The 24524-nt window shown below is 41.1% G+C and overlaps 2 long non-coding RNA genes across 3 annotated transcripts; both read left to right on the top strand.

Moving 5' to 3' along the window:
- The first annotated feature begins 6659 nt into the window (after positions 1-6659).
- LOC147821664 (uncharacterized) lies at positions 6660-12672 on the top strand. Of its 2 annotated transcripts, XR_015446710.1 has the most exons (5): positions 6660-7667; positions 8318-9594; positions 9811-9902; positions 10627-10691; positions 11123-12672. It is a non-coding gene; the product is annotated as an uncharacterized LOC147821664 (long non-coding RNA). The 2 variants fall into 2 exon arrangements; XR_015446709.1 differs by lacking the exon at positions 6660-7667 and having other exon boundaries at positions 8060-9594.
- Positions 12673-13005: 333 nt separating this feature from the next.
- On the top strand, positions 13006-23934 carry LOC147821665 (uncharacterized). The gene is made up of 3 exons (XR_015446708.1): positions 13006-14334; positions 14780-14833; positions 15650-23934. It is a non-coding gene; the product is annotated as an uncharacterized LOC147821665 (long non-coding RNA).
- The last annotated feature ends 590 nt before the right edge of the window (positions 23935-24524 follow it).

A 24524-nucleotide genomic window follows, 5' to 3' on the forward strand; every position in this document is an offset into this window, starting at 1 on the left:
ACCTGACGTTTGGAGTGTGAGTATGATTGTTAGGGTTCGGGTTCTTCTTTTCTTAAGGGTTATGGATAGTGCGGAAATAGCGGTACCTGGGAATGACTTAGGGTGTTGAGTAGGGTTAGGGTTGAGTTACGGTTAGCGTCAGGGTGATAAGTATCATTGAAATTGAAGTCACTCGGTCTTCCAAAGTGGGTTGGAAAGTTAGTATTAGTATTAGTGTAAGTTCATGTGGAGGGTGAGGGATAATGTCAAATGTTAAGCACCTGGTTATTGTGGTTTGGTCCTGCAGCTTAGGGCTAGGGTTAGGGTTAGGAGTAGGTTTAGCTTTAGGGTTCCAATTCATGTACCTGATGTTTCGAATGTGAGTATGATTGTTAGGGTTAGTTTTCTTCTTTTCGTAAGGTCATGATTAGTGTGGAAATAGCGGTACCTGTGAATGACTTAGGGTTCGGGTAGGGTTAGGGCTAGCGTTAGGGTTAGGGTCAGGGTGATAGATAGCATTGAAATTGAAATGCCTGTGTCTTCCAGTGTGGATTGGAAAATTAGTATTAGCCTAAGTTCGTGGGGAGGGGGAGGAATAATGTCAAATATCAAGCACCTGGGAATTGTGATTTGGTCCTGCGGCTTAGGTTTAGGGTTAGGGTTAGTTGTAGGTTTAGGTGTAGGGTTCCAATTCATGTACCTGACGTTCCGAGTGTGGGTATGATTGTTAGGGTTAGGGTTGTTCTTTTCGATACGGTCATGTATAGTTCAGAAATAGCGGTACCTGATTATGACTTAGGGTTTGGGTAGGGTTAGTACTAGGGTTAGGGTTAGGGTCAGGGTGATAGATAGCATTGAAATTGAAATGCCTTGGTCTTCCAAATTGGGTTAGGGTGAGGAATAATTTCAAAAGTCAAGTACCTGGGTATTCGGATATGGTCCTGCGTCTTAGGGTTAAGGTCAGGGTTAGGGACATATGCATCACTGTGGTATGATTTTTTTAATTCTTTGGGGAAGATACCCAGCAGGGGAATATCTGGGTCACATGGGACCTCTAGCCCTAGTTTTTTGAGGTATCTCCATACTGATTTCCACAGTGGTTGCACCAGTCTACAATCCCACCAGCAATGGAGAAGGGTTCCTTTCTCCCCACAACCCTGCCAGCATTTGCGATTGGATGATTACTTGATAGCAGGCATTCTTTGTGGTGTGAGGTGGAATCTCAGTGTTGTTTTCATCTGCATCTCTCGAATGATGAGTGATGTTGAACATTTTATCATATATTTGTTTGCTGCTTTTACTTCTTTGAGAAATGTCTGTTCCCTTCAGATGTCCATTTTTGAATTGGGTCATTGAATCTGGGGGGTCAGATTTTTTTCAGTTCTTTATATATCCTAGAGAGTAGTCCTTCTGTCATTTTTCTTGCCTTGTTTCTTTAATGAATACAGTTTCTCTCTTCACTTAGCATATCAATTATACCTTTTAACAATGTTAGTGTGGGGCAAGGATTTAGCTCAGTGGTTTTGCAGCCTGCTGCACAAGTGCAAGAACCAGAGTTCAATCCCCAGTACCAAAAAGAAAAATTAAATAAATAAAAATTTAAAACAAATGTTAGTCCTTGTCATAGAGTTTGCAATATATATTTACAGCTTATCTAAGACCACCAAGTCTAAGTTGTTAGTTTCAAATAACAGTATACTGCTTCTCTGCTAACATAGGTACCTTATAGCAGAGCATTCTCAATTCCCCCATGCTACTACTCCCTATGCCAGTGGTTGCAAACCTATGGCACTTGTGCTGCAGCAGGCTGTTTGTATCATTGAAAGCTATAAAAGTTTCACCATCCCTGCCACTGTTGCTGTCACTGATTCCACTCATTCATAAATTATATGCACCCAATATATTGTTGCTACTATTACTTTGAGCAGTTATCTAATAGATTAAGAATAAAATGTTCTATTTTACCTTTCTTTATTCCTCTCCAATGCCCTTTCTTTCTCCCTTCCCTTGTTACTCTCCTCCTCTCCCCACCTTTTTTCCTCCCTCTCTCCTGTCTTTCTTCCTTCCCACCTTCCTTAATTCTTTCTTTCCTTTCTGCTTCCTTGGTGGTCTTTCTTGTCATATTTGATTTCTATCTCTAAAGAACTTATTGGAACATTTCTTGTCTAGCATATCTGTTGGCATTACATTTCTTCATTTATCTGAAAAAAATCTTTTCTTTATGTCAGAAGGAAATTTTTGCCGTACCAAGAATTTTAGCATTGTATGGATGGGTTATTTGTTTCAACACCTTAAATATTTTACTGCATTCTCTTCTTGCTTACATGATTTCTGAGAATGCTGGTGTAATTCTTAACTTTGTCGTTCAGTAGGTAAGGTCTTATCTCCCTGCGTTTTACAAGATTTTCTTTGTTTTTGATGTTTACATTTTGAATGTGATATGTGTACTTATAATATTTTCTGTATTTACCTTGCTTATTGTAAACGTTCTTGAACCTGAGATTTGGTGTGTGTCCTTAATTTTAGAAAATTCTGAGCTACTATTACTTCAGTTATTTTTTATGTTCCTCTCTTCTTCTAGAGTTCCCATTATGGGCATGTTATGCCTTTTGTAATTGTCCCACAATTCTTGAACGTTCTGGGTTTTTTTTTTATTCTTTTGTTTTCTCTTTGTCTTTCAGCCTAGGGAGTTTCTATTGACTTATCATCCAGCTCACTGATCTTTTCCCCAGTCATTTCTAACCTGATCATCCTTCAAGGCATTCTTCATTTCTGCCACAATGATTTTTGTATCTCTCCTTTCCTTTTGATTCTTTGTTAGAGTTTCCATTTCTTTTTGATTATGTTACTGATCTGTTCTTTTTTATAGGTATTAATTTTGGCATACAGTAGTTTTAAAAAATGCTGGTTTTCATTGTGGGATTTTCATACAGGCATATAACATATTTTGATCATATCTAGCCCCCTATTACCCTGCCTCACACCTACTTCTTCCTCTTCTTTATTCCCTTTCTCTGGTCCAGTAGTGTCCCTCCTGCTTTCATGTCCTTTTTGAAAAAAATACATGTACTTATCTTTCTGAATCTGGCTTATTTCACTTAATGTGATGGTCTTTATGTACATCCATTTTCCCACAAATGACATAATTTTGTTTCTTCTATGGCTGAATAACACTCCATTGTGTGCACATATCATATTTTCTTCAACCAGTGATCTGTTGATTTTCATCTAGACTGATTCCATATCTTGGCTATTTTGAATTTGTGCCACAATAAACAAAGATATACAAGTTTCTCTGTAGCATACTGACTGTAATTCTTCTGTTCCCCATGTGTTCTTAAATGTTTTCTACTTTTCCCATTGTTTCTTGCTCTGATTCAACTCTACTCATTGCCATTTGATTCTGACACCATCTGTAATTCACAATTTAATTGTTTAGCCCTCCACAAGAGTGCCTGTTACTCTAGATGCCAGCAGCAAGTGTGGTCCCCATATTTCCTATGCTTCTGACTGACAAGCTCTAAATTTTGAAGTCCCAACAACCACTCCAATTTTGATAATTCACTCTAATGATTCACAGAACACAGTACAAATGCTGTACTGCTGCGGATTTAGCTCAGTGGTTCTGCCGCCTGGCTCGAAAGTGCAGCTTCCCGAAAATGCTGTTCTTACAGATACAGTTTTATTATGAAGGAAACACACAAGAAATGTTCTGGAAGGCCCGTGATTCAGTGCTCTTGTATCCTTTCCATGGAATCTGGATGTAGCATTGTCTGTGCACCGCAGTGTGTTCATGATTTGGGATGCTCCACTCAGTGTCCAGAGGTTTTGTATGGGCTGTCATCACACAGGCGTGACTGTGTAAACCACTGGGCATGTGACTGAGTTCAATCTTCCGTGCTTTCTCCTTCATGGAGGTCAGACTGGCCCAGGATTCCAGCCTTCTAATCATGAGTTTGGTCTCTCTAGTGACCAGCCCTGATCCTGAAGCTAATTAGGCATCTATCATGAGTCATTTCATTAAGATCAACATTAACACAAACATGCCCATAACTCAGGAAGTTCCAAGGGATTTTGAAATTCTTTGCCAGGAATGGGATCAAAGACCAAGTAAATTGTTTAGCATACCATAAAACCTTTAATATATCAATCACAGTTGTTGTAAGCTTCTTATCTGACAATTTCAAAATCTGTGTTATATCTGAATCCAGTACTGATGCTCATTCTGTTTCTTCAGATAGCATTTTCTTCTTGCCTTTAGTAGATCCAAAATTTTGTTGTTGGGCACTGAGGTAGTCAGGCTATCAGTATAAAGATGATATTAGTCTGGCCAGGACCTGGGTGTTTCCTGTTTAAGGTTTATTATAACTGTGCCCCAAAGATTCCATTTTTCTCTAATTTCCCATTGTTTTCCACTTCCATGCTGTTTCCAAGTCTCCTAAGAACCCCTTCTTAAATAGAATGTCTCTCTTAGGTGTCTCATTTGTAACCCACTGTTTTTATATAGGAGCTCTGTCAGTATGGGGATAAGATTTTGAGGAAGGGAAGCATTCCACCTTAAAATTATATATCAGTTTTTTTAATGGACTTGAGTTCCCGAGTTGTAGCCATCAGTAACTTTTCTCAACTTTTTTTCCTCTTATGCAAGACAGAAAATCTAGAATGACTAACAATGTCTAGTTGCTCTTCCTCTTCATCAGATAAGGCTGTAGCAAAGTAGCTTCCCTTGAGCACAATCTCATTAGAGAAAGTAGAACTGTCTGGGCTTATTTCAAAGTGGTTCCTTCTGTTCTTCACTGCTCACAGAAGAGAAGATTTGTCTCTCATATTTGACTCACCCCTGGTGGGTCTTCTGAAGGCCAAACCCACACCAGTATTATAGGAGGCCCCCTAAAACAGGGTACAGTGGATTTTAACTCTGGAGTTAGTCTGCAGTCAGCTTTCAGCAGTTCATCAGTTGCTGTTTATTTGTTCCTACCAGTTTCTATCTCCATATGTCTCTGGTCCCAGTAAACTGTGATTCTCTATAATTGCACGTCTGTCTGGTTTTTGCTGTGGCAGTTTGTGATATGACCTCAGTGCTCTTGCAGATCTCATTAAAGTTGCTGATTTTTAGTTTGTTCAGCTGTTTTTTGTATAGTCAGAACAGGAAAGATAATTTCAGAGCTCTTTGTGTGTCAGAGCTAATCAGGAGCGCATGACCAGTATGCAACTAGAAGCAGGGGTCTGAAATCCATATGTACTTAGGCCATGGCCCATGGGGACAGGCATATTGATTACTTCCAGTGGTCACTGGCTCCTTCATAAAACCAGCTTTTCAGCTAAACTGCATTCTACAAATGTACTACTTGCTAGGTTGCTGGTCAATTAAATGCAGTCTTCAAAAGAAAGACCTTTTAGTGAGATTTGGCTTTGTGATTTGAACTGGCCTTTTTGTTTCCACTCTGTCCAATCCCAGAGGCCTTTTCAGTTGGTGAATGGGTTTCTCATACGTTCTGTGCATTGCTATTACTGTTAATGTATTCTAGACATGATTTTTCTGTCTTGTAAGCATCTCCAACCCAACTTATGAGTTTTCAGCTCTTTGGATTTAAATCAGAAACATTTTAGTAAGTCTGAGCCCTAGAGACCCACTACTAATAAGACTATCACTAGGATGAATGGATAAAGGGGTGTGTGTGTGTGTGTTCAAACCTGTATCAGTGATTTTATAAATTTATACCTATGTTATAAATTTATGTATCTGATTTCTATGCTAGGTCTAGTAATATATATATATATAATATATATATACACTTATCTAAATCTTTTTGAACAATTATATAATAAGAATTATTTAATACCTATCTTTGTAAGCACATTTATAAACTTTTGACAAGAGATTTGTAAGTTCCTAACCAGCATTAATATTATATTAAGAAATTTGTAATAAAAGTGTCTAACATCTCTTTTCATAAAATATATAACAGTTTAGAAAACTAGTGTATTTTAAGGCATATGTGGAGCAAACTGACATATTCTTTCATCTACAAAAGTTGCAAGAACTTCATGAGAAACAAAAAGATTGAGTTGTCAGTATTCATAGTGCTTCTCCCTGTTCATTTATTCCTTTGTGCACCAGCATATTCTGGTAAATGCTTAATAACTGGTTCTCCAAAAGAAATGCTCCAAGTGTCGAATCTATTAACTTCTTTAGTGCAAATACCCCCATAATGGTCAATTCCAGGGCCACATAACACTGAGTAGCAGAGGCATGCACTAATCAGATCTCATTAGGTCCTATAGGACTGACTGGAGCATTTGCTCCCTGTAAACAGGAGACAAAGGATTGTTAGGGGCATCATAACTGTCTGAGAGTGTTGGGAGCAGTGCTACATAATACTCGGGAAAAATCATTTGAGTAGACTTAGTTCTCCTGCCTACAGCCCAGCTAGGACATTCCAGACATAATTGCATTTTGGCCTCTGGTCACAACTGAGACCTCAGTGATCCCGCCCACCCCACCCCCCACCCCCCCCCCCCCCACCCCCACCCCCCGGATGCTGCAATCTGCAGGACAAGACCACACCTGTGGGAGATGCCAGGGAGGAACCAAATCTTCATCTGCATAATTCCTCATTGTTCTTAGATTTCCACTGCCCCCAGCTTTTTTTTTACACATTGTTTATCCCAATGTGAAGTACTGAACTCTATTTTTCACTTGTTACATTTGTTTCCCCATGTACTGAATAAAAGGTGCTAGAAGCTAGACGGTTTTTGTCTTTGCCACCCAGAGCAGCACTGATCAGACCCAAAGCTCAGCTTCTTCTCAGTCTCATTTGTCTACCTTTCCTGTAATTCACTGTGTGCTGCCATGGCTCACAGGCCACTAGGACTTACAGCGGAGGTTCTGGTAATGTCCCCTTCCCCTGTTCCCTACATGAGAGTGTTCATATTTTGCAAAGATGAGGGGAAAGACAGAGGTTGGGGCTGGTGAGGCTTCTCAGTGATTTTTCATGGAGATTTTGCTGGTTTCTGAGTGATGATGTGGGCTTAAAAAATATATGGACCATTTGATTTTCAGATACCTAGGCAATCAAGGTGATATTTGTGTTATCATGCTTTTTGTGTGTCAGGAAAAAAATTGTCAGTTGGGAAATAATGCTGTCTTTTTTTTTCCTTAGCATTTAGACTTTAAATATAATGACTTTAGTAATAATCCTACTAATAACTATATGTGTCTTGGTAAGATATACTATTTTTTCCACAGTATTGACCATTTAATCATTGAAGGTGTTATGTGAAGAGAATATGATGACTCTGAGAATGTTGCTGGTACTGAAGTTTTGATGGGATCCAAAGAGGGTTAATGGTTCCCTAATGATGAAAGTGGACCAAGGTTATTTGCTGGTATCTTGATAGAACAGACTGTGTCCTTAAATGTATTTATCACATGGCTCTACTTAGGTTCGGGTCAAAACATCACTGTGTACGTACATATTTATTAATGGAGCTTTCCAGGTATGCAGGCAAGTGATAAGGAAGGATAGATAACACCCTTGACTAACACTGAGAAACCATGAAATTAGAACTGTGACACTGGAACTTGTGTTCTCAAGTCTTTTGCTCTCCCATCAAGCTCTTTCCAAGTGCACAGAGATGAGCTGCTGTTACATTTCTCATTAAAGATGTTGTTTCCAGACATCAAGGTAATTAATGATACTGTTGAAATTCTTCTACTGAAATTGTTTTTGGTATGTGTGCGGATGAAATAATGGCCAGCTTAAGTGGGAACACTCAGCTTAATTGAGGGTGATTCCGCAGGTGGGTGACCACCTAAGGATTGTTGCCAGAACTGCATAAAAGGAGGATAGGAGGGGAGGAATGCTGGCTGCTGATTTTCCAGGAGAAGCTTTGTTGTAACTGGAACTCAGTGGCTTTTCTTGCTGTTGCTCCCTCAGTGGGTGGGGGGATGCTGGTCTTTGCCTTTGTCTTGAGCATCACTCCCTGGTTCCAGTGCAGAGCCCTCAGTGTTCTGGCACAGATTGTTCACCCTGCCGGCATAGACTTTTGAGCTTCTACCACTGTCCTTGGGCCTTTTGGTGCAGATTCTTGATATGAACTTGCATGAGACATTGCTGAGGGCTGTAGACCTCTGGCTGGACTCATGTGGAATATTATGTGGAAAGATCTATTGCACTTTTCTGGGTTTGACTTTTTGGGAGAATATTGTAAGACAGTCCTATAAATTAGTATATCCTGTGGTAAATCTGTTTCCTTGGAAACACCGACTAGAACAGTATGTTTATAGGTAAAAATAAATTTGTAACAGTAAACATGGATTTTTCTTTATTTGCAGGTATAGACATGCAATGAGATGTGCACCAAACACTGGGATTTTTAGATTTCTGTCAAGACCTTATAGTAACCCTTTCAACTGTTGGTCAGCACACCATGTAGGTAGGTGGTTTCATGTAGGTTCTGATGTAGGCCCAAACCACAGCACAGCTTGGCAATCTTACTGGTTTTACCTTCTCAAGTATTCTTAAGATGTATTTTCTAAAGCCTTTGCAGATTTCTATCATGAGATCACAGTTAATCTAACATCAGCCTTTAATGGCAGACATTGCTGTTATGCAAACAAGTGCTGATGTAGACCAAAACTAAAGCACAGACCACCTGATCTTCAGATCACATGAGGCAAGTGGTTATGGTTTCCCTACCACTTGCCATCATGATTTCTTTGCCAGTATTCAGGTGACGAATAATATCCTTAGGAACACTTGAAACCACGCAGTTTCTTTTCTGTATTTCAGAGAGAATGTGTAACCCTGTAAGGAGGTTGCACATATCCAAGTATTTATCACATAGACCCAACTATAGTAATCATAGGAACTAGGCAGATATTCCATGAAGAAATGTTGTCTTATCTGACATTATCCTTGACCTTGGAGAACCACAAGAATCCAGGTAGAGTCCTGTGATCATGGATGTATAGAAGCTATTCAACAGTTCCTGGTAGGTTGTGTCTTGATTCCTGTCAAGGGTTAACAGTGAACTTAGAAAGTTCATTATCAGGAGATATTTCTGTATTAGAGTAAATATTTTCATGTACAGCACATGCCAGACCGATCATTAGATCATCAAATATGTGGGTCAGTGATGTTTGTTTCCCTACAATTTTTATCATATGATAAAAAAATGTAAGTATGTAGATAAGGAATGCAGTATTTCATATTCTAGAAACCATATTATTGCATTATCTTACATTTAGAGAGAATTTACCCTGGGAATTTCAAATGACTTTCATGTACTTAGGTTATTATTATGCATTTATGCATCATGGTAGTTAACAAGTTAAATATTAGCAGTCATGAGATAATGAGGTTTGGAACAATGATGTTCATCATAAAATAATCAAGAATACAAGTAGTGTTGATGAGTCCAGGTAGAAATGAAATCTTGCAATAATGACAATAAAGAAAGTTATTTGGAGGGTCCCAGTAGAAAAGTCTTACCATACATATACTTGTCACCCATGTTTTTACATTTCCATGCAGATACAGTGGTAAGTCTCATGATGACCAACAGTGGCAGTTTGTTGAACCCATGGCCATGATGATCAAGAGGGATATTGTAAGTGTGGAGTTCTTACATTTATTTTAGCATGTTTCCTGTACATATTTAGTAAAGGAATGATTCTGTTTACCACTGCTAGTAACAAGTAGCTTATTATATAAAGTTTTGATAAACTCTGAATTTAATCCTAGGAGTTGTGGAGGCATATGCAGGGATCTATGTAAGTTATTCAACTGATCCACATTACAGTATTGACCATAATTTTTTCTACAGGTAGCCAGCCAAGAGAAAATGGTGTGAAGAACATCTCTGACCTTGAAGTTCTAAAGATCTAAGTACTTCAGTTGGTTTCCCTGATGATGGAGGTGACCAAAATTTTAAAGTTGTCCTTTCTTTCTCCTCTCAGTAGAAAGACGATGCATCCTAAACACACATCTCAAAGTGTTGTCTAAGATTCCAACAGTTATTAAATTATAGTGATTGAACTTAAGGATGGTAATTTATGAAATGTTATGACTAACCTGGAAAGTAAGAAATTGTCCCTACCAAGATGCCAACAAATAACCTTCAGATTTCTTGGTAACGTGGATGGGATATCTAAACACAATGTTACCCTGGCTTTTTGACAGGTATCCCATTAAGTTTTATCCTAGTGTACAGGTTTGTGGACTTGAAATCATTAGAGGCATTTCTTATTTTTTGGTATTTATATCATGAATGATGCTTTTGAACTCCTGTGGTAACCTCTGCTTAGAACACAGTTCAAAATATGATTTCTCAGTAATGCTTTTTGTAAACATGAGATTGTACTATGGACTTATTTAGAGATTGTGATAGGTTATTGTATAGGGATGTAGGTCATTGACCATATTTCCTATCCCCTAGTATTGACAATGGGAATTTTGCTAGTGTTTCTTCCCAACAAGATGTTATTTCTTAGTAGGCTTTTACCTCAGTGTTCAGCTTTAGCCATGTAATTGTGATAAGAATATGATTTGTCATGTTGAACGCTATGACCATGGGAATGTGTCAATATCTTCCTTGAATGACATAGGTTCCAAAATCATTTTTCATGATTTGATTTTCAAGTTCCTCTGAAGACACTGTAATTATCCTACCCACGGGAGTGAGTAAAGTCCATAGAGGGTTATGAGGTAAGTGCTGAGGTACCCTAAACCAGATCTTCATCTATAGAGGAAAGGGATGAGGGTGTCCTGACTATTACTAGATTTAGTGATCACTGCTCCTATAAGAAATAATTTTGTCTTTCACAGTTCTAGTAAGTATGAGTTTATCCTTTATATGCCATAGGGAAAATTGGTGTTTTAGCAAGGACTGCTGAGGGAGTGATTATGAACTGGTTAATTGAAATTATCATGGAACTCTAGGACAGCAGTAAGCATAGGTTAATTTCCAGGGTGTGGAGATGACAAAATATGGGCTCTCTGACAATACTGTTTTTGTTTGGTGAATCCAAGTATCCTGAGGAGTTTAGCTGTCCTTTAGCAATGGACATTAAAAAGGGAGTGGGCTCATGTTCTGACACAGCACCTTCTATGCTAAACTGGCTTTGTATTTTTTTCAGATGCCCTTCAAGAGAACACAGTGATCCAGAAAAGATGGTTGTTGCAGTCACCCTAGTAACAAAGTAAATGATAAAATGGTCATAGTCCAATGAAGGCTGTTTGATCTTCTATAATCCTGGCAAGTTCCTAACTAGGTGCTCAGATGTTAAGGTCTTGGCTAGTATATTAGTCTGGGATGATAGTCACTCACTAGTGACATCTCATTTTCAGCAATTCATTTTATGACTGTGTTAGGTTTTATTAGATTCCACCACTTCTGGTGATACATGTTTTCAAAACATACTATAACCTTAATATTACAAGGATACATCAAATGTCATTGCATCTTTTCTGGAATGTAATAGATGTAATATGCTTGTATTGCTACTGGTGGAGAAGAGATTTATGTAATTTTCACTGAGTCCATCTCTGAAATATTGTCCTTGAAAGGTATGCATGTATCACTGAAGACAGACAACACTCTCTTACAAGGCTTTATCCATGGAAGCCTTCAAGTATCTAGATAACATAAGTGGATGCTGAAATGATGAAGTGACATAGGGAATTTGGAGTTGTATAAGTGCAAATGAGACATATACCAAATCAGAAGTCTATGACAAGAGTCCATAGATGGGTGACTACATCACAGCAAGCAAAATAAGTTTGTAAAGTAGAACACTACTGATCTCTCTATAAGTGCTAATGTGGGCATTCACCACATCACAGGAAACCAGATCTTCACATACAGGGATGAGTGATGAGGATGTCCTTGACACTTGTTACTGAGGTTTTGTTACAAGTACTAATGGATGAAATGAGAGACATGATGAAAATATCCAGTGAATGCAATACTGCATTTTGTATGAGACAGAAATGAATATTGAACCTGTACAATTTCAGAGATCCATCGCATCATGGTTGGATGTAGACATGGTGGTGTTACAACACAACAGTAAACGTTGAAAAATTTACAGATGGCTCTATTACACATTTGGACGTGCCAGAGAATACAATTTACATAGAATTAAGGACTCTATTAACACATAGCTGAAGGATGCCTTTCTGTTTCTGGGTGAGGGGCAGAAAAAGTCAGTGACATGGAAGAGCAAGATGAGAGCTAAATGACAGTTTTCTGTAGGTGCTTTCAAGTTAATGGAAGTGATCAATTGAATGAGTGTGTTCAAAAAAACCTTGAACAAACCAAGGAAAAACAAAAGTATAAATTACAGCCCATTGGCACCCATCTAATCTTCAATATCCGGGTGGTTAGCATAAGGGTAATAGCCTAATGAGATGTTGTCATGTACTGGATTCTTATGCTGGGAAGGTCACTGTGACTGTCGAGTTCTGAGCTGACCCCACATTCACATATCAGAGACCTTATTTTCAGATGTGATTTTCATTGTTGATAGTGAAACTCTGAGGTAGTCTCCTTTATTTGGCAAGTGTGAGGTTAAGGGGCTCATTCCTATCAGGGTGTAGAATCAGGTGCTACTGCATCCAGGCCCAAAGTGTGCCTTTAAACTGGCCATTGTAAAGGGGAACAAAAGAGGGTGGAGGGGGAGAGGAAAGAAAAAGAAAGAAAAGAAAATAGAAGAAAAAAATGGAAGCAAAGCTTTTGTAAATAAAGGAGAAGGAGAGAGGTAGAGGGAGGGGAGGAGAATGGGAAAAAAAGAAGAAGAAAGATACATCATGAACAGGTACAAATTCCCTGTGATGAATGCTATTGTTATGTTTACCAGAAATGTACTAATAAATTTTTTGCTTCAAAAAAAAAGAACAACAACAACAACAACAACAACAACAACAACAAACTAGGCATTGTAGAGAAAAAGCAAGGATTCAGATTATCCTAGAGTAGTTCCCTGAGATACAGATTGTAACAGTCTGTCCGTGTGTCTGCTCAGGAGTGTCCATTTTCTCTTCTCTGGCTTTCAGTGTGCATAAATGAGGGTCCTTGTAGTGGTGATGGACACCTGAGTAATCCCATGATGTGCGGACTGTGCAGATGGAGAAAAAGAAGGGCATAGGATAAAGTACAGGATGACTTCTTTCAGGTGTGTTTTCTAGACCTCACAGCCAGGAAAGGCCAGACCCTGGAACCTCACCAGGATCCAGATAGCAGCAAGTATGGCCTCCATCACAGCACAGGAAATGGATCTTCCTAGGCTTCAGTGGAGCATGTTGGGGCCCTGAGTGTAGCCGATACCATATTTTGTGTGAATAAATTCAAGTATAAAAGACTAACAAATCAGAAATCTAGTCTGTGTGAGTTTTCTTTTTGTATAGGGTAGGGAAAGTACTGTTCAAGGTCCCTGTGTCCTGGGATTGCTTGCTTAGTATATGCAGTGACATGCTTGAGTCCCAGACTGCTGAGAAAGAAGCACAGGTAACTTGCAGGCACCCACTTGATGAGGATCAGAGCCTTGGGATGATATTCTTCCCTCAGTTTCAATCTGGTATGCGGTGGAGTGGAAGCCTCCCACACCAGTGGTGGTTGTCAATGAATGGAGCACATTGTATGCTTGCAGAACATGCTGTATCCTTTTAGCATGGTCTTGTTCCTTTTCCCTTCATGGATACAGAGTGATCAAGAAGTTGGTTGATGTACACTTACGGAAGGCCAGGGAAATACCACCATGGATACTAGCTGATCACTAGGCCAGATGTCTGTATCCAGGTCAGAAGGAGCCTCTGGCTAACCTGGTATTAACATGTTTCATCACCAGGTATCCTGCCAAAAGGTCTTGGGAGATGCTGCTACCCTCAGCCATGCAACACCTTCTTTCTTTACTGATGTACATTGTGGGAGGGCACTTGGGCACACTTTGCTTTTCCCCACTGATTCCCCTGTGTGCCAGTGAAGGTGAAATCTTCCCAGTGGCTGCTGGTAAGTGTCCCATTTTCATGTAGGGGAACTGACCCGTAATGTAGTTTTTCTGTTGGCTAGGTGGATGGGGAGGCCAGGATTCTTGCTACCATCCACTATGAATATTGAGCCTTAGAACTTCTGCAGGTTTCCCTTCAAGTGAGAAAGAATTCTCTTACCATATTTTTTCTAGGAAACACCCCTGAGGCTGAGGTGTTAAAGCAAAGGGGCCACAGTCTAACACAGTGACCTCCACAATACTCGCATGGACTAAATCAGTATTCTCTGATGTCATATTCACAGGGACAGTCTTGTCACAGTGAGCAGCACAGTATAATCATGTGGATGCATACAGACATCCAGGTAAGTGTGAGCTTGTGCCCAGGCCACCAATGAGGTCCTGCCACTTCCACATGTGTGAGTAAGTGACAAAGGTGTGGCTTGGCATTTGTAGCCCACTGCTTGATTTGAAGTTGCTCAAGTAAGGAAGGATGGAATCCACAGCAATGCCACTCTCTGGGAGGGGACACTTGGCACAGCTTAGGTGAAATGGATGGTAAAAGAGTGAGCACTGAAGAAGACATGGTGTCTAGGTTTGGTTGCTTGCTGTGTCCCAGCCCGGGGAGCTGTAGCACAGGAGAGTCTGCAGGGGTCCACTTAGGAGAGGTTTGGCTGTGGGGACAGGATTGTTTTCATGCAGTTATCCCAGCAGCCAGAGGTACATTTTCAGTGTGAGTCAGTGGTTTTTGTGGGAATTGAAATGCTCATTGACTCAACACTGACTTTGTGTTCTCCATGTTTTCTGCAGGTTCCTTCAAGGGAAGATGAGCAGACTATGGCTGGAACTGCATGCAGGTGTCAGGTGAGCATCAGCGTGTCGGTACCTCATTGGGCACCAAGTGATGGTCTGTATTCAGATGGATGTGAAGAGGGTGTGCATGAGGTATTCGCATGTTTCCTAGACATGCACCCTCTAAGGTCTTGACTACTGAGTGGTTCAGAGTTTGTGCCACACTCAGCATCGTAGCCTGTTTTTCTATGACAGATTGGCTATCGATGGTGAACCTCTGATTCTGCCCTCTTCATTGACAAGTGTGGTGCTCTGTGCCTTCTTGCTGTCACGAGGAAGCATCAGATGCTATTGGTTCCCTTCCAGGAGAGATGATGTGTATTTCATACTTGTCCCACTAGGGGAGTAAGCAGGGCATGAGGTCACTGTGACAGATTGGGTCCCTGAGATGGGGATTGGAGTGAATTGGGAGGTATCTTCTCAAGGGCATCCATTACCATGGCATGGCTAGTTTGTTGACAAGAAGGAGGGAGGAGCGTGTGGTGGTCGTGATGGAATCTGAATGATAGGATGACATGGGAGTTGTACAGATAGACACGGAGGAGACCACAAAGGGTAGAATCTCTTGTGCTTCTTTTCCAGTGAGGGAGTCCCAGCTCATGGTGAGCCCTGAACATCACCAGGATCTGTATAAGGACAGCCATGGACCTTCTCTGCAGCAGAGGCAGGGAATATCCATGGCCTTCACTAAGTGATATTGGGGTCCCTGATGTGGAGTCGTGGGGTAGTGGGGTTGCTGTGACTTTGCTTTAGGTTCTGGAGCCCAGGAGAGCAATGAAGGAAGAACTGAGCCAATCCACTGACCTTGAATTTTTCCTTTGTGTATAGTGCAGTAAAATGAATGTTGATCTTCTCTACATCCTTGGAGTGCTTATTCTTTGGTCCAGTGGTGTTGTGATGGACCACCCTGCCCAGGAGAAAGCACAGAATTCTTTTCAGGTCAGTAGTTGATGATAATGAGTCTCAGGATGATAGTTTTGCACTCAAATTGCTTCTGGTGTCAGAGTGAAGAGAAAGCCTTTGTGCCAGTGGTGATGCCAGAGCACAGCCCAGTGTTCTTGCAGAGCAGAAGATAAGGTTTTAGCAGGGTGTGGTTTTCCTTCCTTTCAGATATCTGCAGTGATGAAAAAATGTTTCTTGCAGTGAGATTGCTGATGATAGATGAGACCTTCTGTGCATGTAGCCTGGCTACAGGGCATGATATTCCTTAGAAAGGTAAAAAATGAGCCTCTACATAACCTGGCCATGTGATATTTTCTCACCATGAATGCTGCTAAGGGCCAGAGTCATGATCAGGTCTTGTGAGATCTTCAGCCATGGAATATTTTAGTTTTTTCTGATGAACTTTGGAGAAGGGACTTTTCTTTTCCCTGCTGTTTGACATGTATGTCAGTGGAGGTAAAACAATAGAGACTTCTCAATGGCTATGAGGCTGCATCCCATTGTCATGTAGAATGGCTGGACCATTCTTCATGGCCAAATGTGCTTTTCATGCTCACAGTCAGAGAGAGGAAGGTAGAAATTATTGATAGTATCCAAATATTCATCACTATAGTTATTGACCCTCAGAACTTCTTCATATTTTCATTTAAGGGAGAAAGAATTCTCTTAGCAGGCTTTATCCTTGGAGTTCTGGAAAGACCCATGTCTTTAAGCCAGTAAGTAGTTTTTTTATAAGTTCTTTTATTGGTACATTTTAGGTATACAATTCATTTACATTTATCACTGGATCCTTGTACCTGGACACGACATATCTTGGTTCTTATTTTTTTCCCCATTACCTGTGCACCCTTCAAACCCTCCACCCTTCCCTATTTACATAGATTTCATTTCCATTTTTTTTCTTTTCTCATAGTTTTTCCTTTCCCTCTTTTCCGTTCCCCTTCCCCTCCTTTCATTCCTTCCTTCGTTTTGGACCTTTTTTCTTATTTCAAATTATCAATTATTCATTTTAATCATTTTAACCCTTGTTTATTATATCAATATCTCACACTAGTGAAACTATTTGGTATTTACACATGTGTGGCCTATTTATTTCACTTAAGAATATGGCCTTGATATGCATCCATTTAGCAATAAATGACTCTAGTTTTTCATTCTTTATGGCTGAGTAGTACTCTATTTTTATAAAAAAAAAAACACATTTTCTTTATCCAGTTTCCAGTTGATGGGCACTTGGGCTGCTTCCAAGCTTTAGCTATTACAAACTGTGCTGCTATGAACATGGGTGCACATATATCACTGTGGTATGATTCTTTTAATTCTTTTGGGAAGATACCCAGCAGGGGAATAAGTGGGTCAAATGGGACCTCTAGTCCTAGTTCTTTGAGGTATCTCCACACTGACTTCCACAGTGGTTGCCAGTCTGCACTCCCACCAACAATGGAGAAAGGTTCCCTTCTCCCCACACCCCTGCCAGCATTAGTTATTGGTTGATTTCTTGATAGCAGCCATTCTTTCTGTGGTGAAGTGGAATCTCAGTGTTGTTTTCATCTGCACCTCTCGAATGATGAGTGACGTTGAACATTTTTTCATGTATTTGTTTGCTACTTTTACTTCCTTGTCTGAGAAATTTTCTGTTCATTTCAGATGCCCATTTTTGAATTGGGTCTTTGAATTTGGGGGGTCTGATTTTTTCAATTCTTTATATATTCCAGATAGTAGTCCTTTGTCTTAGGTACAGCTGCTAAATTTTTTTTTCCCATATTGTAGGTTGTCTGTTGTCTCTGCTGGTGGTTTCTTTTGCAGTGCAGAAGCATTTTAATAAGATGAGATCCCAGTTGTTGATTCTTTCTGCTAGTTCCCATGCTACTGAGGTTTTGTTCATGAAGTCTTTTCCTATGCCAATATCTTCAAGAGTTCTACATAACTTATCTTCCAACAAGTTTAGTGTTTCTGTCTTAATATTTATATCTTTAATCCAGTTCAATCTTAGTTTAGTGCATGGTGATAGGTGTGGATCTAGTTTCAATCTTTGGCAGGTTGAAATCCAGTTGTTCCAACACCATTTATTAAATGGGCTCTCTTTCAGGGAGGAGGATTTTAGTGAAACTCAAAGAAGCTTAGATCACATGACAGCACCCACCACACCACATGACCTATGAGTCTAGGTCAGGGTCCCCATTGATATATGGATGAAGATCTCTTCTACTGGAGCTGTTTCCTGCTGACAAGGGGTGAATATCAGGGCTAGACCTGGATCTGATGAGGCCTGTAGGAAATGGGGACCTCTTCCTTTTGTCATACTGGCTGGTACCCTGCCATGATGAACTCCTTGACTGTCTGATTGGTGAATGCCCTCAATCGTTCCTGCAAGAAATTTTGAAAACAGCGAATCAGGCACAGTCCAAAACAGAGAATTAAACAGATAATACTGAGGGGTCCCAAGAGTAGTAATAGCCAGGTGAGCCATGAGCTCCAGGAACCAAATGTACCCCACCATTGATTAGTAGCTTGGGGGGCATATCTATCTGGCCCATTGAGTTTTAATTTTTTTTATTTGACATGTAATTTTTTTATTATTTACATAAGTTTTACAGAGACAGCTGGATGTTTAGGGGCTGATTTGTGATAGAAATAAGAGACTGTTATGGAAGAGATCATAGCTCCTGATCTAAGGGCCCCTGTGTCATGTTCTTGCTCTTAGAGAATTAGTGGAAAAGTGATAAACACAATTTATATAATCTTTATAATCCTTTTTTTTTTTTTTGAATATAAAATGTGTACGTAACTGAGCAAATGTCTTTTGGAGGCCAACATACCGATGAGAGTAGTGTTACTATGAACCTGACTTCTCCTTTAAATTCAAGGCCAGGACAATTTGATTCCTGTATCTCTCAGTTTTTGGAAGCCTCCTAGATATATATTAAAAATAAAGAGAACTGATAACCTCCACAAGGACCCTGGCCAACTTGAGGCGATCAAGTGTAACATAAAAGGCTTGATCTTTTTAGATATGGGTAGGTATCCAGGAAATATGAGCACAATGAGAAGAGGCATCATAAACAGAGAACAAGGATGTACATTATTTTAAAAAGAATAAATCTTGTAGCTGCTTGGTATAGAACTTATCCTGACTGTGGCTGACAAGGAGGTGATTTTTTCCCAGTACTCTTACTTTATGGTTTTTTGCTTTTTTCTTTTGATCACTACACAATAGTTAATTAGTTACCACAGAATCAGAAAAACACTTATCTAAAAGGAGAGATCTGGAGACCAGTGGTTTCTAGGATTGGGTACCTGTAAAGAACTTCTTTTAATTTTTTTGAAAAGAATCTGTACACATTTGTAGCTAATTAATGATTTTGGCTTCTATTTAGTACCCAAAGTTTTGTCTTTTTGAAATGGCTGTGTCATGAGTGAACCAAAAGATTTTAATGGATGGGCTATGTCTTAATTTTTCTGAAGTCTAGCTTTATTATTATGTCATTGTTTTATACCTCTTTTGGTTATTTTTTCTGCTGGGTGTTTAAGACCAAGTTAAAGCAAGACCTATGTCAATCAATACGAACCTCTTGTTATCTATTAAGGTCAGTTAAGTCTCCCCAGGCCATTACTTTGGAACCATGCATAGTGCCTCTCTGCTCCTCTGTCAGTGTCAGCCGTCTGGATGGGTCATGGCCTTGCTTGACCAAGTTGCTTTCAGTGAAAGCATTGGAGAATTTTTTCTTGGTGACTCTCCTTTGGCACACAGTATATTGTCTGCTGGTGTCCAGCAATCTCCCAGTTTAGGAGGTTGAGTGACTTACCAAAGATGTAGGACCCTGTAGAGAAGGTTCCCTCATGTCCTGGAACTTTGTTGACCTTGAGGGGCCAGGGCCAAAATATTGGCGGTCCTCATAGCCCAGTTACCTTTTAGTTCTGGTCTCCAAACTTTAGTTGTTGAACATCCAGAAGAGAAGGTCAATAGCGTTAGCATCGTAACAAGAATAATGAACTTAACTATTATAGTTTTACCAGAATAGCAAGCATTTTGGAATTTAAAATATAGAGAACTGTTACTGTTATCAGTCATGGTTGTTTTTTAGTAGTTGAATTCCTGTAGAATATTAACAGAAAAAGAACCACAAATAATATTTTAACATGACAATTATGATGACTTTACCTTTGTATCACATTTAAATGTCCATCTTGATATAAAATAGCCATTGTTAAATGCACTCATTTTTTAAAAACGCCAAAAGATTTACCTAAATTATTATCTTTAAAAAACAAATAAATAAAAAAATAATCTTTTGATAGGATACCATCTAAAGAAAATAGCCCATATATATGTATCTGTTATCATAAATAGCTAGAGTGTATGAAAAGGAAAATACCTGAACCAAAAAGAGGTTATTATCATAAACAAATATTAGCAAACCTGTACAGTCAGAAAGTACAAATACATTTAGTACACTAGAAAAAATAAAACCTTGTTATTGTTGTTTTTTACAGGATATTTAGTCCTTTGAAAATGACCAGTGTAAGCACACAATAATAACATATTTAAAATTTATCCCTTTGATGACAATTGATATAAACAGTAAAAAAATATATTTAAATGATATTTATTCCTGTAAGTCTTTTATAAGGCTATGAAAACTATCAGGTCAGTCTGTTGTAAGACAAAAACTGTTGAGGTCCCCCTAGTGAACAAAGACTGGAAAATATTTCCATGTGGCCGCTCCTTTGTTCACCAAAGGGAGCATGCCTTGAACTTAATAACCTTTATCTATAAACAAAACAGCTGTACAAATTGGACAAAAAACAAAGATATAAGACAATTTCTAAAACTAGGGTGCACTCAAATATATTTAGCCCAAAGGAATTATAATCTCTTTATAATTTTAGGTTTATAATTATCAATAAGACTATTTAAAACTTTTTGTAAGTCAATTAACAGAGATGTCTTGTAGAATTAAAACCAGAAGGAAGGAAACCTCTATTCCTGTAAACCTTTTATAAGAAACTTGAAACCAACAAGTAAACATATATATTTCCTTCATAAATCACTTCCACACACCTTCTTTATGTACCTAGGCCTTTTGGTCTTGTCCTGCTAACAAGACAAACATATAAAATCCTTTTATATCAAAAATATGTCTTTTACTTATAGCTTTTTAAATATTTGGTCTCCGACTCACTATAAACATTTTATACTTTTGTCCATCATTATCTCATCCCTAGTGGTCTTTGTTAAGTAAATAAAGTTCCAATTCCTGTTTAATGGTTAGACACAGGTGGTTTCTGCCACTGATGACAGCCCTAAACACATGAGAGTTAAGGCACATGTCTCACAGGTTTGTTCAAGGATTCTCACTTTGTTCTTTAGTTAGGATGTTATCTATAGTGGAGCTACAAATCAAAGAAGCTATATAACCTTTACTTTAAACAGCAGAAGCAATGGGCTAAGGAAGTTTTTAAAGGGATACACTACCTAGTTTGCTTCCACAACTACTTTAATAGCTAATCTATTAAGCTTTAAAACTTTTTCCTAACAAAAGAGTTATAAAGTGGGGGGAGGTATGAGCAGTGAGTGATCAGCTCAGGCTAGAACGATTTGAGAAGAACAGGTTTGACAGGAGGAGGGGTTAAAAGCATAGTTAGGAAAGGCTTGTATGTAGGGCATTTCTGACCATTTGCCATTGCGTTGACAGAAGTTGTGTAAATCACACAGTAAGTTAAACTTGAAAGTGCCATTTTTGGGCCCTGGAAACCCATTCTCTAATTTATACTGAGGTCAAACCTGATTGTAATAGAAAACAAGTCTTTTGGGCTTAAAGTCTGGTCCAAACAATCCGAGGGGTTTGAGTTGTGCCAGAAGGCAGCCCGGAGGTGTTGAGGGGCGAGGTTTGGATTGTTGGGCCCCCTGAATAGAGCGGGTGAGGAGGAGGCAGCCCCTGGGGCGAAAGACAAAGGGGAGAAACGTCCTTGTCTCCTTTGACAATCTCCGAGTGAGTCTCCCAAAGGGAGAGAATGAGAGGAGGTGGGCCAATGGGACTTCTAACAGGGGCAGGGTCTTGGGCCCAGAGGCCGTGGGGGTTTCTCTGACCAAGCGCTTGGATTTCTGAGAAGTGCCCAGAGGGGGAGAGAACACGAGAGAGAGAACCCGATGAGAGGGAGGCTGAACTCCCTACTCACCCAGACATTGGTGACCGGTGTGGATGTGTAGCCCCAGCAAAGGCAAAGGTAGAAAGCCCCAGAGGGTCCTGGCAACAGCAGATAGGTCCGTGGAGATGGCCAAAAGGTCAATCAACCCCATCCTGGGGGGGATCATCCATTAATGGATGATCTACCATCCAAGTCATGGCATCAGAAATGTCAGGTAAAAGGGCCGAAGGCCAAGACCAGACCAGGAGACAACAAGCCTTTATTAGGGGAATAGATGTGCCGGGCTGTCTCTGAACAAAGGAGAGAAAAAAGCAATATGGCCAGGGCAGGGAGAGTTTTTTATAGAGATTGGGGTGGGTTTGCATTGACAGAAGTGGGGTTGAGTGGGCTAGTGAGTAGGGAATGGAGGAGCCCATGAGGTCACTAGGTGGTAGGTGAGCGAGTATTAGGTTACTTCCCGGGGGGGGGAACAGGGGCATACTCTGAAGAAGGGTTTATTCTTTGGTGGGAGCAATCATCTTGGCATGACATCACAGGGAGGGGGGCAAGGCACCATAGGAAGAGGGCAGCTACTACAAATAATAGCTGCTGAGGTGGTGGGAGACCTATCAGCCATGAAAGGAGGCACTAGGGATCATGCAACATCTTAGAAAAAAGCCTAGAGTCCCAAGAGCTGATGCAGGAAAAGAGGCAGATTAGAGATGTCGAGAGGAAATTGCCAGCACCCTCTTACCACTTAACGTGGCCACCTGGATCCATTGCTCCACGACCCTGGCCCTGTCTCCAGCACTCGTGCTGGGACCCTCAAAGCAGGAAGTGATCGAGTAGTTGGTCATGTGATTAAAATGTGTGATAGTGGCCTGAGCGGTAGGTGCCAGAGGTTCTTTGCACATTTGTTTTTTCGGGAACAGATCGAGCCCAGTCAGTCCCAGGGCACTACATTCTTGAACAGCTCCTGTGGAGGAAGACAGCATCCCACGGGCAGAACCCACCCCAGAGAGTCGATGGCTTCAGCCATCCACAGGCAGGTGGCCGTGGCCTGAGCTGGAGATCAGGAAGCTGCAGATATGGACAGAGACTTCTGCAAATAGCCGGTGTTCCTCCACTGCCCACTAGTGATGTCCAACTTATGACCTAGGACCTAGCACTGACGTGAAAATCAGTGGCATTGTCCCCGTGACCATCCTCCCAAACCTCCAGCACGCGCAGACATCTGAGTCCCGCTCATTCTGAGGTAGTGTCTTCTTTCCAACCTCACCTGCCCTCTGCTCCTGTGCCCAGATCAGTGGCACATGTCTTGGGACAGCTATGACTGGGGGTCTCTGTGTGGGTATCTGCCGTAGAACCCATGAATCTCAGATGCCTACAAAGTGATAAGGCTGGCCAGGTCTCCTGGGATGATGGCAAGGTGACACATGCTCCTGCCTGCACCTCGGTGCACACCCTCCTCCGCCAGTTGGTCTGACTCCCCGCCCTCTTTCCCAATTGTCCAATCGCAGTTGACATCACAGTCACTGTGTGAAGCGGGCATGGGAGTGCCCTGTCTCTACTGTGGACCTCCACCCAAGGACAGGAGTGGCTTGGGGCTGAGAGACAAGTATAGGTGATGCCTGCCGTTGGTAGAAGAAGGAACTTTGATCCGGTAAACTGGGAATGTCAGGACTGAGGAGATCAGTGCGAGAAGGATGGGTGTCCCCTGCCCCACACCCCACCCCACAGAGCTCAGCTGCTCACCGCACCCATCAAGGTCAGCTGCTCTGCCAGCAGCTTGGGAGAGAATTCTAAGAGCACCTTCTGCAAGGACCTGTCCTTGTCAGCGGCAGCAGAGAGGCAGGAGTGCTGTGGAGCTGGCTTCTGCTTCTCTCCTGTCTCCCAAGGAGGCTCTTCCTCTGGTGCTGGCTCTGGCTGCAGAGCAGGCCCACGGTGTTCTGGACATGGAGCCGGAGCTAGGAGGAGGAAAGCTCAGCAGTGTCAGTCACTTGCCAGTTCCCTGCGGAGCATAGAAAAGACATCCTGGCCATTTGGGGATTCCAATGCCCAACCAAAAGCCATGAAAGCCTTCCAGACTGCTGTGGCCCTCACCATCTGTTTTGGCCTCGTGTGGGGCTCTAGATATTCCACCTGAGCAAGGGGAAGGCACAAGGGAGGCTCCATGTCTGCTCCAGGTGAGTTCACTTGCAAGCCGGCCCTTTTGATCTTGATTTGGGGAATGTCCGGTGGATGGTGCCCTTCGGACCAGGTTTACCAAAATGGGAGAGGCGGCGCCGGGGAGAGACGAGTGAGCAGCAGAGTCAGAGGCCCGGGCTTTTCTTCCACCCTGCCTCTCTGAGACAGCGTCGTGTCTTGTGTGGTCCTCTGTGCCTCGGTGTAGAGGAAAGCAGACCCCACCCCAAGCCCTCTGTGACTGTCCTAGCCTTGGCTGACTTTGTCCCACTAGGCTAATGCTAACATGGGTTTCCACTTCACACTGATGATCCTTTCTGAGCGAGGCAGGCACAAAACTCTGTGCACCTGAGCACTCGGGGCTGGGCTCCAAGCAAAGTAGTCCCAAACAATCCGTACCCCAGCAGGCCGCAATGTTTGCTGTACCTCCAGCCATGAAGTGGGGGCT

The sequence above is a fragment of the Heterocephalus glaber genome, unplaced genomic scaffold, assembly GCF_053883595.1.
Source record: "Heterocephalus glaber isolate CG9 unplaced genomic scaffold, H.glaber_assembly_v1.0 deba00001722, whole genome shotgun sequence".
Lineage (NCBI taxonomy): Eukaryota > Metazoa > Chordata > Mammalia > Rodentia > Bathyergidae > Heterocephalus > Heterocephalus glaber.